The sequence below is a fragment of the Phyllobates terribilis genome, unplaced genomic scaffold, assembly GCF_046119375.1.
Source record: "Phyllobates terribilis strain yellow unplaced genomic scaffold, ASM4611937v1 Scaffold_11__3_contigs__length_659146591, whole genome shotgun sequence".
NCBI lineage: Eukaryota > Metazoa > Chordata > Amphibia > Anura > Dendrobatidae > Phyllobates > Phyllobates terribilis.
In genome coordinates, this window is record NW_027362771.1 from 484,517,431 (window position 1) to 484,530,889 (window position 13,459).

The following is a 13,459-nucleotide window of genomic DNA, read 5'->3' on the forward strand; positions in this document are numbered from 1 at the left end:
AGGAGGGGGCTGAGGAGGATGAGGTGCAGGAGCTGTAGACCGTGGGGGCAACCCTGATTGACCTAGGGACCGCAATCCTTGGCGTCGGGAGGACGTGTTCCGTCCCAAGGTCCGACTGGGTCCCGGCTTCCACTATGTTAACCCAGTGTGCCGTCAGCGAGATGTACCGTCCCTGCCCACAAGCACTTGTCCACGTGTCCGTGGTTAGGTGGACTTTCCCTGTAACTGCGTTGTTGAGGGCACGGCTAATGTTTTGGGATACGTGCTTGTGTAATGCAGGGACGGCACACCGGGAGAAATAGTGGTGGTTGGGGACCGAGTACCAGGGGACGGCCGCCGCCATCAGGTTGCGGAATGCTTCCGTCTCCACGAGCCTAAAAGGCAACATTTCGAGTGCAAGCAGTCGTGTAATGTGAGAATTTAGTAGTGTGGCCTATGGGGCGTTGGCTGCATATTTGGCTTGCGTTCCAAGGACTGGGTTATGGACAACTGAACGCTGCGCTGGGACAAGGACATGGACGTGCTTCCTGATGCTGCTACTTGAGAGTGCGCAAAGACAGGTGCAGGGCAGGAGGCATCTTCGTATGCACCATGGACAGGGGATTGGCTTGCATGCACAACAGCGGAAGAAGCAATGGTGCCACCTACACTGCAGACACTGTTCCTGGACCCTGGGGTTCGGCCCACAAAGTCGGGTGCTTTGCTGCCATGTGCCTGATCATGCTGGTGGTGGTCAGGCTGGTCGTTTTGCCACCCCTGCTGATGCTGGCCTGGCAGGTGGTGCAAATAGCCTTTTTGGGGTTATCGGTAGAGTCTTTAAAAAACAACCAGACTCGGGAAGACCTAACAGTTGTACTGGCAACTTCCTTCATGTTGGTGTTACGGGGAACGGTTGCCTGCCTTCTGTCTGCGGCCACCACACTGCTTCTTCCTGCCTGTTGGGGTGGTCTGCCTCCCTCTCCCTGTGTGCTGCTGTCCTTGCTCTGCATGTCCTCCTGCCAGGTTGGGGCAGTTACTATATTATCCACCACCTCGTCTTCCACTTCCGCACCCTGGTCCTCCTCCTGACTTTCTGGCAATTGTGTCTCATCATCGTCCACCTCTTGTGACACTTTCCCACTGTCACCTTCGTGTGACCGTGGCTGCTCAAATATTTGGGCATCGCTACACGCGATCTCCTCTTGCCCCGCTTCAAGTGGACCAGCGAAAGGCCCGAATCTATAAATGGAAAAGTGAACAGCTCTTCAGAGTGTTTAAGTGTGGGATCAGTTGTCTCCGGGCACTCGGCATGGAGGGAGGAAGGAGGATCAGGGTGAGGACTATGCGGTCCAGACTCACGGCTACTGAGACTTGGCCGTGTGGAAGACAGGGTGGTGGTGGTGGTGGTGGCTAAGTGACTGGAAGCATTATCTGCTTTCCAACCAACAACCTTTTGACACTGCTCTGGGTTCAATAGTGGTGTGCTGCAGTCCCCTAGGAATTGGGACAGGAAGGTCGGGCGAGAAGATGTGGGTGTTTGTTGTGGGACAAGTTCAGCTTGCCCACAGCCTTGTCCTCGGCCTCTGCATGCACCATCACTATCACGTCCAGTTCCTCGTCCCTTGCCACGTGCCTTGCCCATTTTTAAATGGAGGACAGTATCTTCCACGCTCACTACAAATGACTGAGTTTGGAGCGAACTTATATGTGATCCGTGTGACGGAGAAAACAGAGTTTTAAATACCTGGCCTGTAGGTAACTAGTTTGAACAGCAAACTGGTATGAATTGCTTCACTGACACACTGAAAGAAATTTTTAATGGAGGCCAGAAATGGCAGTATTTTCTGACAATGTATATGTGATCTGTGTGACAGAGAAAACAGAGTTTTAAATACCTGGCCTGTAGGTAACTAGTTTGAACAGCAAACTGGTGTAAAAAATGTAGCTGACACAGTGAAAAAAAATTGGAATGGAGGCCAAAAATGGCAGTATTCTCTGAAAACGTATATGTGATCCGTGTGACGGAGAAAACACAGTTTCAAATAGCTGGATTTCTAGCGCTGTAACACTCTAATACTTAAACAGTTGTTTCCAACTTTACAAGTCATTGCCTATCCTCATGAAAGATGATGACCAACTGATCCATTCTAATTTTCCATTCTGACTGGGCATTACAGAACCCTGTTTTCGAGATCAGTTGTGCCCCCAGTGATCAGCAAATTATCACCTATCCTGTGGATGATTGAGGTGATAACTTGCAAAATTGGAAATTATCCTTTAAGGTACCCAAGGGAAATCAGATGTTAGTGGAAGAAAGATTGACCAAGTTGAACTGCAGAGTGCCTTATCCTTCCTTACCTCTCTGAAATAATCATGCACATTAGCAAACTTCTGCACAGTGTAAAAAAACACTGAGTTCTGTAAAATAAAGCTTGGAATTAGGTAAGTCATGTATAATTGCATTCAAGATAGAGAGCTAAACAGCTTGGGCTTGAGTCTGATGTATGTTATCTGTGATGTAGCTCACCCTATTTTTCAGTTTCAATAGACTATAAAAATTGCATTCATTTAAGCATTTCTTTAATGGTGTTTTATTTGTTTTATAATAATTTGTGACATATCAATGCCTGTTTCCATAATTTGCTTAGATGTTCATGAAGGCTGCCTCTCAAATCAGAGTTCACCCTGCAGAAAATTGGGACCCTCCCTATAACAGTTAGGGCTCATATAAATTGGACGTGTGCTGTCCAATTTTTGATTGGATAGCACGCGGACAGCAAACTGACCCATGCTATTCAATAGGGCTGTTTAGATGAAATACATTGTTCTTGGCCCGACTGTCCTTAAGAAAAATTAAGCAAAAGGATTAGACCCCCAAGCCAAAGTCATCATAGAGGGGGTGAATATAAAGACACATCTCAGTACTAGAGTGGCTAAGTATAATGAAGAATACAATGAAATTTTGGAGGACTGGAATCTGAATAAGCATCTTCATTATGTTTCCAGCTCTTGAATAAGTCACCAGAGAGTCTGCAGGTACTGTAGCTCCAGCCTCCGTCGCTATACTCAACACCATCCCTTCTGGAATCACTACTTGCCACCTAGTCTTGAACTCTCTGGGCAACTGTATCTACCTGTATAATAGGCCATTCTTCATTCAGAGTTGCTCCCAATGTCCTAGCGTCTGTAAGGCACTGTTAGACAAGGCTGCTCTCTCTTCTCGGTTGAGCTTCTGGTCTAAGGTCACCCACTTCTGTAACCTTGATAGCTCTGGAGCTGACTGGTGCAGCTGGACCCATTCATCTCGTGGGTGTCACAGCACTCAATTTGGTTGTTTTTTTCCGATTCTATAGAGGTCATGAGAGCTGCTGCAAAGCATCAGAAATCTGGGGTTTCATCACCCTCCAACTCTTTATCCTGGGCTAGTCGCTAATGGGTCACCCTGGACAGTGCGTTCACATGGGTGTTTTCAGCCTTTGCCCGATAGGCTATCTTGTACCTGTACTTGGATATCCTCGTGACCCACCATTGTTCCAATGCTCCCAGTTTTGCGTTTTCTAAGTGGGCAAGTGGGTTGTTGTCAGTCTACACAATAACTTTCGACCCCGAGAGATATTCTGCAAATCTTTCAGCCATGGCCCATGCCAGGGCTAACAATTCTAGTTTGAATGAGCTATAATTTTCAGGATTCCTCTCTATATCTTGTAGGGATCTGCTAGCATAGGCAATCACTCGCTCTTGTCCTTTTGGACTTGGGCCAGCACTGCTCCTAGACCGCTGAGACTTCCATCCATTTATAATACAAAGGGTTGAGAGAAGTCAGCATAAGCCAGGTTAGGGGCATTCATCAATGCGAGCTTCAGCTCCTGGAAAGCTTCTTCTTGCCTCGGCCCCCACTGGATTGGCTGACTCTTGACACTTCCTGCCATTCCCCTTAATAGCTCATGCTGTGGTGCTGCAGTCTTGGCGAATCCTTGATAAATCTTCCATAGTACCCTGACAGGCCCAGGAATGCTCTTAACTTTCACGTCATGGGTGTAGGCCACTTTTGCACCGCAGCTTCTTTCTCCTTTGTCGGGCACACACCTTCACTAGAGACTGTATGCCCCAGGTATTCTATTTCCTTCTGGAACAGATGACACTTTCGAGGCTTCATCCTCAGTCCGTGTTTCTGAAGGCGCTCCAACACCTGCCCAAGTGTACCAAGTTTCTCTTCAAACGTGGTGGAGTATACGATGATGTCATCCAGGTATATTAATGTCGCCTCAAAGTTCAAGTCTCTAACGCACCTCTCCATTAACAATGGGAATGTCCCCGGGGTATTACTTAACCCGAACAGCATTCAATTGAATTTGAACAGTCACATGGGGGGGGGTGAAAGCTGGTCCTGCTCGACCATGGGGACCTGCCAATATCCACTGGCCAAATCGAGGGAGAAGTATCTAGCTTTTCCCAATGCTGACAGGGATTCTTCTATCTTCAGCAAATGGTATGAATCTCGGACCATGTAGATGTTCAACCGCAGACAACATGCACACAAAACCTCAGAGCCACATCCTTCTTCTGGACCAACTTGATGGGCGCAGACCAGGGACTCTGGCATTCTCGTATCACCCCGTTCTGCAACATGTGGGCCAACAGATCCTTCACTTCCTAGTACATCTGGAGCGAAATTTGACAATATCTTTCCTGAATGGGGCCGTACTTCCTGTAGGGATCTCATGCTGGATAAACTTTGTACATCCAAAGTCGTCATCGTGGCGGGCGAAAGCTTCCTGATATTGCCCCAACAGATCTTCCACTTGTCCGACTTGTCTGGAGGAAAACCCGGATAAGTCTACTTCCATCTACTCCAATACATCATGGCTGTGTCTTACTTTGTACTGCCTCTTCTTCCGATGTTTGGACACCGTCAACGAATCTCCATCCACACGGGTTAAATTCATGGCATCCGATCTTGCGAGGTTTTCCTGCATCATATAGACTCGCGCCACTTCCTTATTGAGAGCCAGCCGTAGGCTTGTCCTGCTGAAATTAATGCATCTCACTAGCACACGTCCCTGCTGAATGGTTGCCAGGGTGTGGGCAACCAGCAGTCTTGGCATCACTTACCTCGTTTCTTGGGGTTCGCCCAGACCGGCATAGTGAGCACTGTCTGACCATGTGGCAAAATCAGTGCGGTAATAATGGGTACCACCACTTTTCCCAGGGGTATGGAGGTGACTGGTGACCTCTGGATTTGAGTAGCCAAAATCAGCTGTTGAAATACTCTTCTATTAGGGTGGTGCGGTGTGCCTCCAGTGACATCCCTGATGGCTGCTCACCAGAAATTTCTCTATTTCTTTCAGGACATTCATCCCCTTCTTCCCAGGTATCGTCCGCAGACATGTATCTTCATTCAATACCAACCCCCGCTACTGGGATGGATAACTGGTTGGCAGCCATCAGTCATACAGTCAGGCCCCCTCTGGATCGGGCGACATTTGAGAAGTGCTGACGAAAATATGCTTCTGGAATTGTGGTCATCTAGTACCCTGTGTCCATTAAGAAACAATCCTCTGTCCATTTAACTCAGTCCACGTAGTGGGACTTTCAGAAATGATGAATTCAGAGCCTTCAGTCCCCCGTCTAGTGTGACCTAGCACTGTGGTGTGCTCCCTGACCGTGGGGTATATTAGTTTAACACCCGCCTTCGCTTCTGATGCTCTTGGGTGGGGCAATCCCTCGACATGTGTCTCATACCTCTACAGATCCAACATTTGACTCTGCGCTTATTTGGTGGGCGCCTAGGCATGTACCTCTGATCTCCAGGTGGGGCATACCCCTGCTCTGATCGCTCTTCATACTGGGGTACAGAGTTCGGTTCCGGGTTAGCTGTAGGGGTTCTTATGCTCTGTAGCTCACCCCTAATTTCTCACATCTCTTGTCCAATTTCACAGGCCGTGTCTGGTTTGGCATTGTGCGCCTCCGAGGCGGTTACTTCATGGCTTTGGACCACACCCGTCACAGTCGGGTCCTCTTGTTCTCGGACTCTGGCCTCTGCCTCAATGAAGCTCATGTTTGGGATTATAGCACAGGCATTCTTTCAGGGCTTGCCTCTGGTAGGTATCCATCAGGCCTGCGACCAGCTGATATCTCAATACTTCATCCAGGGGGCCTAATCCCCTTTATTCACCATCGGTTTTATTTTTGATGTGTGTCATTTCTTCTTACAGAGTGTTCACGTATTGGCCACGGTTTCTCCTTCTCCCTGAACCCGACAACAGAGGCGAATGCGCAGATTACCTAGATCGGTCATACCACCGTGCATGCCCTCTAGAATCTGGATCATCTTATCTACCATATTACAGTCTTGTGGCCTTTTGATTCTTTCTCTATTCATATTATGTTTGGTCAGCAGATGGCGTTGTTTGCTCGCAGACACTCGGCTTAAACACTGCTGTGTGTGTCTCTTCACTCCTTCATCCCCTTAAACTGTCACGGAAGTTGTGTGAAAGATTAAGAGTAACACAAAGAGAGGGGGAAAGGGATGCCAGACTCTAGGGAAAGGGTGGAGTGGAGACCTCCTAAGCTGATCTGATATGACCCTGTATCCACTAACGTCCATATATTGGTTCTTCACCAATCGCCCCACGCAAACCTAAACCCTGTATTTGAATGAACACTAGTCGATCCCCACTAAAGACTATAACTCCAAGCATCCTCCTAGCACCACAGAGGAAGATAGCAGTCTGAGAGCTCCAAGCATTCACAAGGAAACATGCGAGTATCACCGGCACCTTCCTGCTGCAAAGTGAAACTATTTAAACACCCAGGCCAGGGTGTCAATTAGCAGGAAGGAGATAGCCGCTGGGTCCTAGATTGAAACAGCTAAGAAGCTGTCTGTAATGCCAAACGAAGAGATCTTCAGCAACCAACTGCAGGGCGACTGTCTGTAGATAAACATGGTAAAAAGAAAAAAATGGAAACACCCGAATTGCTGTTTTTCAGTTACCACATCTTCCCAAAAATGCATTAAAAAGTGATGAAAATGTGGTATGTACCTACAACTGACTTGTACCAGGTTATATTACTGCGTAGTGAATGCCAAAAAAAATTAAACCCAATGGTGGAATTGCATTTTGTTCCACTATTTCACCTACCTTGGATTTTTTTTTCTATTTTCCAGTGCATTACATAGTAAAATGAATGGTGAAATTCAAAACAACTTTTCTTGCAAAAAAACAACCCTTATACTGCAATGTCAATGGAAAAATAAAAAGGTTATGGATCTTGGAAAAGGGGAGGAAAGTCCAAGCAGAGAAAAATATTTTTTTGAACACGTCTGGTGTCATGTACCCTTTATAAATCATCCATGACCAATGAGAGACCATCTACTATATGACTGTATAGCCTGTAGAGCCCTTTTTTGTATTTATGTTGTCCATAATATCAGTATTATACTTTCATACAATTATTACTGCTCTCATGTGATCTATTATAACTGTTCCCCTTTTGATCATGAAATCACTGCCTCCCTGGTTGAATAATGAAGCTGCATGTTGGGTTTATTGCTCTCCTTCCATCACTAATGCAGTTTTGTAGTTAAAGGATTTTTCCAGAAACAACGCCACTCTTCTCAATTATCCATGTCTGGCATCGTCTGATGTCCAATGACGACCCGAGATCTCAATCTGCGCATGCACTGCTTCCAGCAACCATTTTCCTAGAGTCCACCGCCGGGAGAGCTATGTGCAGAGCGGGAACTCCGCTCCTGTCTGTGTAAAGGTATGGACTTCCCTGTCCCTGAAGACATCGAATTATGAGAATAGGGTTCTGCGGTTTTACTGCGTTTTATTGTGCCATGTGAAATGTGTCATGTGTTTTTTAGTAATGTAGTGTAAGCAATGTATAGTGTTGTAAGTACTGTTGTGAATGTGAATACTGTAAAGTTAATGCTTAGTGTGAATAATATACACTTCAGCTCAGGTGTAGGGAAAGTACAGGATATAGCTTAGTGCTTAGGTTACAGCTAGATGTACCGTAGATACTTTAGGGCAAGATATAGTTAAATGTTTGGGACTAGCCCAGATTGGGAGGAAATTGGGGCAAGTAGAAAAGGGAACCACTTCCTGGTTTACATAGTTTTAGTAAAAATGTTTGTTGAAGGCATGATGTGTACAAAACGATCTGGCGTTATGAGGTCATACAAAACTTCCTGCAATGTCCGGGGTGTTATGGAGAGCACCTTAACCCCGTCCGTACAGAGGAAGATGAACGTGGAACCACGAGAGGGAAACATAGTGGATATCGTGAATACTGCGGTCCAGGATGGGGAATCCCTAGGGCTAAAAAGACCTGTTAAAGTAGGGATAGTCCGAGCTGAACATAAGAAAATAATGGAAATGTACTGTGTGAACGGAGCAAGTTTGGAAGGGTGCTGTGCCCGATACTGCGCGTTGAAGACTGATGTACTTGAACTGTCCAGTAAAGTTGAACTTGTTAAAATTAACTGGGTGTACCCTGGTATGTGCGCCGCTGTTCCTGGAACCGAAGATGTGGAGACAGCGAAGGCCTCCGACCTGCAAGTGAGTGTACACACCTTAAACAGCAAAACACATATGCACTGGGACACGATTTGTTTGTAAAGTGCCAGGGCGTTGTGGAGCAGCAGCTAGTCCACGGCTACCGTCCTGGTGTAAGCAGGTGACAGGAGGCAGCACATGGACGAGCACAAGGCAGAAACAATCAACAAAACTATTTATCGTTTTTCTTCATTCATTTGAATGGGTGAAAAACGTTGAAAGAATTGACATGCTGCAGATTTTTAAAAAAAAAAACGCCCAGCAGATCAGAAAGCGCATGGAAAAAAATGTGTTTTTTTACATAGAATTCACTAGCTATAGATTTTGCATTTTTTACAAGCATTTTCTATAAATTCTTTATGACTAAAAAGCCCTCCCTGGCCGAATTTCTATTTGTTGTATAGACCCCTTATTTACAGCGGTTTGTGATGACTGAGCCCTCCCCCCACCCCCAGGTCATAGTGACATGTTGTCTATAGTGACACCTCCTGCCACTGTGGTCATGTTCTCATTTTATTATGAACGGTGCTTACTAAGGTGGACGATTTTTATAGGATGATGTATACCAAAAATATACCATTGTAGGTGAACCAATTTTGCTTAACTTCTTAGTACCAAAAGTGTCCCAGGTAATACAGGGATCTTCAGTGACATTATACACAGGAGCTCTGTATATAGTGTATAGTGTACAGGTAATACAGGGATCACCAATGACAATACATACAGGAGCTCTGTATATAGTGTATAGTGTCAGTGTACAAGTAACATACTGACTCACCAGTGATATCTCTAGGTTAAGTCCTTCATCTTCGCTTTTGTTCTTCATCTGGTACAGACCGCCATCACTTCTTCCAGACAGTATTCGTCTCTGCAGAAAATAACACACAGTTGTCAATAGCTGATCGCTTCTAGAGCACATTCCCTACTTTTTTCCATGATTTATACACTGCACCAGATGAACAAAAAAAACAACATAGTGCTGCCCAGCACAGTAACAGGACTCCCATTTTGCCCGCCCCCCCCACCCATGGAAAACAATATTCTGTAAAGTACATTATATTACAGAAGTAATAATGTCCCCAATTGGCCCCTACAATAATTATGTCCCCCACTTGCCACCATAAACTAATGTAAGTTCCTCATTTTGGCCTCCATACAGTAATAAAGTCCCTCAACCTGGCCCCTTTAATTAATAATGTCCCACATCCTGGGACTCTATGTTGCCCTGTCCTGGCCCTTATGTCCACCATCCAGGGATCCCATGTTACCCATCTTGTCTATGTCCCTTGTCCTGGCAAATATGTCCTGGGCCCACTATTCCCCTTGCATTGGGCATCGTGTGCCCCTTTTCCTGGGCCCCATAAGCCCCTTCTCCTGGGTCCTATATGCCCATTTCCCTGAGCCCCATATTCCTCTTCTCCTGGGCATACATCATGCCGCAGCCACTGAAGAAGGAAGAAAAAAAAAAAAAAGATTCTTCTTACCTGCCTGCACTCTCGGCGCCGTGCGGTGTCGTCTTCCTTCAGGTCCGATGCGGTCGTGGCGAAATGGACGCCGGCGGATGACTTCCAAGTTAAGTGCATCTGTCGCATGACAGTGAGATTATACGTCGGCGACGTCACTGTCATTCACTGCTAGCTTTGGGTGCTCTGAGATCATCCGCGGGCGGCCATGTTAATTATTGCATATAGCAATACATTTCAATTGAATGTGCGTCGTTGGACGCAAATCCAGTTGAAACTAGCAGGCCACCTCTACATCCCCGCCGAGGACCTTGGGCCCAATCCTCCGGTGTCCCAGTCCGACCCTGTGCTATAAAACCTATAACCACACGCGCTTTCTAACTCCTTGATAGCATATTTGACGCGCCCCCTCGGCCGTGGGGTACCCGGTGCCGGGCCGGTGGATGCTGGGGAATGTCACAGTGGCGGTGACCCGGTCCGTGACCCAGGGCAGTCAATAAAAGGGGTTATGGATAGGGGATTTATAGTGTTTTTATAGAGTTCGTGACGCCACCTGTGGAGTGCGGCTATAGGGAGCCGCCGCTGCGGAGCAGGTCCTCTGAAGCTGATGTTACTGCAGCAGGGATGGTGTGGCTCTCCAAAGGAAGAGCTAGCTCCAGGGCAGTGTAGATGATGTTGGTTGTGCTGGGCCTTGTAGTGCAGGGGTAGATGGCGCACCAAGAAACACGGAGACAAGGAAGTGCAGTCCTCAGGGTCTTTACTCACGGTTATTGCAGTCCAAGTTACAGACGTCAAAGTAACTTCCCATGCCGTGCTGCGTTTACTCAGTGAGGGGCTCAGTCCACCCCCAGGTAACTCCGGAGTACATAGCAGGACCCCCTTCTGTGTCTTCTCTCTGGCTGTCTCCCTGAACCTCATACCAAGTGTCCCAGTCCAGTATCTGGGTGTCTTGGCGGGTGACGTCTGTTCCGTCACCTGGGTCCTATATAGCTACCTTCCTGGTGAGACTGGTATGGACTGTTGGCTACAGGACATGAAATACTGCAGCCTCCGGTTTCTAGTTAAGACGTGCAATCTTCTACTAGTTGAGGGACCGGTTCTCTGTATGCAGCCTGACTCCTCCACCTCCCGGTAGATGCGGGTGTACGGGTGGCCTTCTGCACGGCCCGTACCCCTAGGGTCCTTTCTTCTGGTTCCTGGAGCCTTCCTGCTCCCTCTCCTCTCTTCTCTCCTTCCTCTCAGACTTGGGCCTCACTGTCTAGGCCCGCCTCTGGAGCAGAGCTCCTGCAGAGCCTCTGCTCCTGTCACTTGACTCCTCTGACTAGTCTGTCTTTCTAAGATGGCTTTTCTACTTATATCTTCCTTCTATGTGCTCCCTTTAACTACTTTAACTCCACCCACACCCACTATGTGGTTCCCCTTACCAGCTAGGCTCCCCCCATTCCAGCCAGGAAAGGGGCTAAGCAAGTACATGGGAGGCATCTTGCCCCTCCTGCTGGCCTGGAGTGGTGTGTGTTGGATGCAGGTGTTAGGGTCCTGAGCTGTACTCCTTCCTTACCTGAGAGTGAGATGCCACATCTCTGGCTGAGATGCAACACCTCTGTGGCGACCGAACCCTCAGGGGCGCCACATATTCATGACAAGAAATTACCTCAGAGCGACTCCAGCTGTAATGGCCAAGATCAAAGAACATACACCTATATACTCACTCTTTTCAGCAGGCAGCTGGATTTCTTCATCTTGTGAAATTACTTCTTAGGAGCAGGAAACTCCAGGTCCAGTGCTAGAGTAGTGGTTACACACACAGGCCTGAGCCCTCCTGTCCTGCACTCAGCCTGGCATCCTCCAGCACTGATCCTCCCACACTCTCTGCTGACTGGACTGCTGGTGACATTACAGCAGAGGGGGATCCCTGGAGCTGCTATTGGAGCAACTCAGTGTTTGAACCTTCCAGTCTTGTTTTCTCCACAGCACTGGCCCCGCCCACCTCCTATCATTGGTTTCTGTAGCTCCTCTGCTTGATTTCATTGGCTGGGAACTACAGACAGCAGCTGAGCTGGAGATCTGGTGCTGCCTCCTAGTGAGGTATGTAAATTAGCCCCGCGGCCCTGAGCAGGAGCTGGGGCAAATGCCTCCCCGTCCAGCTAGTGACGTGTCGGTCCTGAACAAAGCCATGTGTGCGCATTGTTTTCTTTGGAACCAGGGGTACTTTTGATTGACAGCATCCGGTTTACTAGAAAATGTGTAAGAAAAAAAAAAAACAACAATAAAATAAGATTGCTGGAAAAGCAAAGCCCCAAAAACCATTGCGGAATTGCTTTTTTATTTTCGCATTCATTCTGCAGTAAAAAATGACCTGGACATATGATTGTTCAGTTGCATACACTCACGATGATACTAAGTTTCCTTTTTTTTGGGGGGTGAAAAAATATTAAGAAATTCATAATAATAAAAAATTTACTTGAGCTGCAATTTTCCAAAACCCAGAACAACTTTCAGTTTAGGTTAACGGAGCTGTGTGAGTTTTTTTTTTTTACTTTAATTTATACTATTTTTGGGTACATACGATGCTTTGATTGCTTCTTAATACATTTTTTTGTGGAATTGTGGTGACCAAAAACCCATACAATCCTAGCATTCGATATTTTTTTTTCTTTTCTCTTTTAGACCGGAGACACACAATAGTATAGCATTGGATGCGATATGCTAATGCCACTCGGGTTTCAATTCCAAACTCAGGAATCTTCCTCAGGCATAAAAATACATCTGTTAGACTCTAAATATAAGCCTGTGTCAGAAGTGAAATAGCCAGAAATAAAAGGGAGGAGACATATTGAACATGGGATCCAGTTTTGGGCTCTTCTTTTCAAATTAAAGGCTGTTTTTCCACTTTTTATTGGTCCGCTTTGGCATCTTGACCTTGTGATCTTGCTGGGCTTCATAGGAATAACAACATTACAGACATTAATGCCTTCAAAATACCCAAAGCTGCCATGGCATCCCTTTTTCTGAGTTAGGCTACAGTCACACTATCAGTATTTTCCATCAGTATTTGTAAGCCAAAACCAGAAGTGGTGACGTGTTTCTATTATACTTTTCCTCTGATTGTTCCACTCCTGGTTTTGGCTTACAAATAATGATGTAAAATAATGAACAAATACAGATAGTGGAGCCTTGGCCTTAAAGCGCACCTGTCAGCAGGAATGTGCTCAGTAAATCACATACACTGTCAAGTTGGGGCCGTTACACTGATTAATATGATACCTTGGTTGATGAAATCCGTCCTGTGGTACTTGTGTAATCTTTACTTTTAGTTTGGAGATCATGATATGCTCGTGCTCCGGGGCTGCCTGTGGGGGGCGCTCTATCTAGTGCTCTGCTTACATATTCATCTGTATGCTCTTATGACAGCTCACTGTGCCTTCACTGACCTGCCTTCTATTTTACATAATG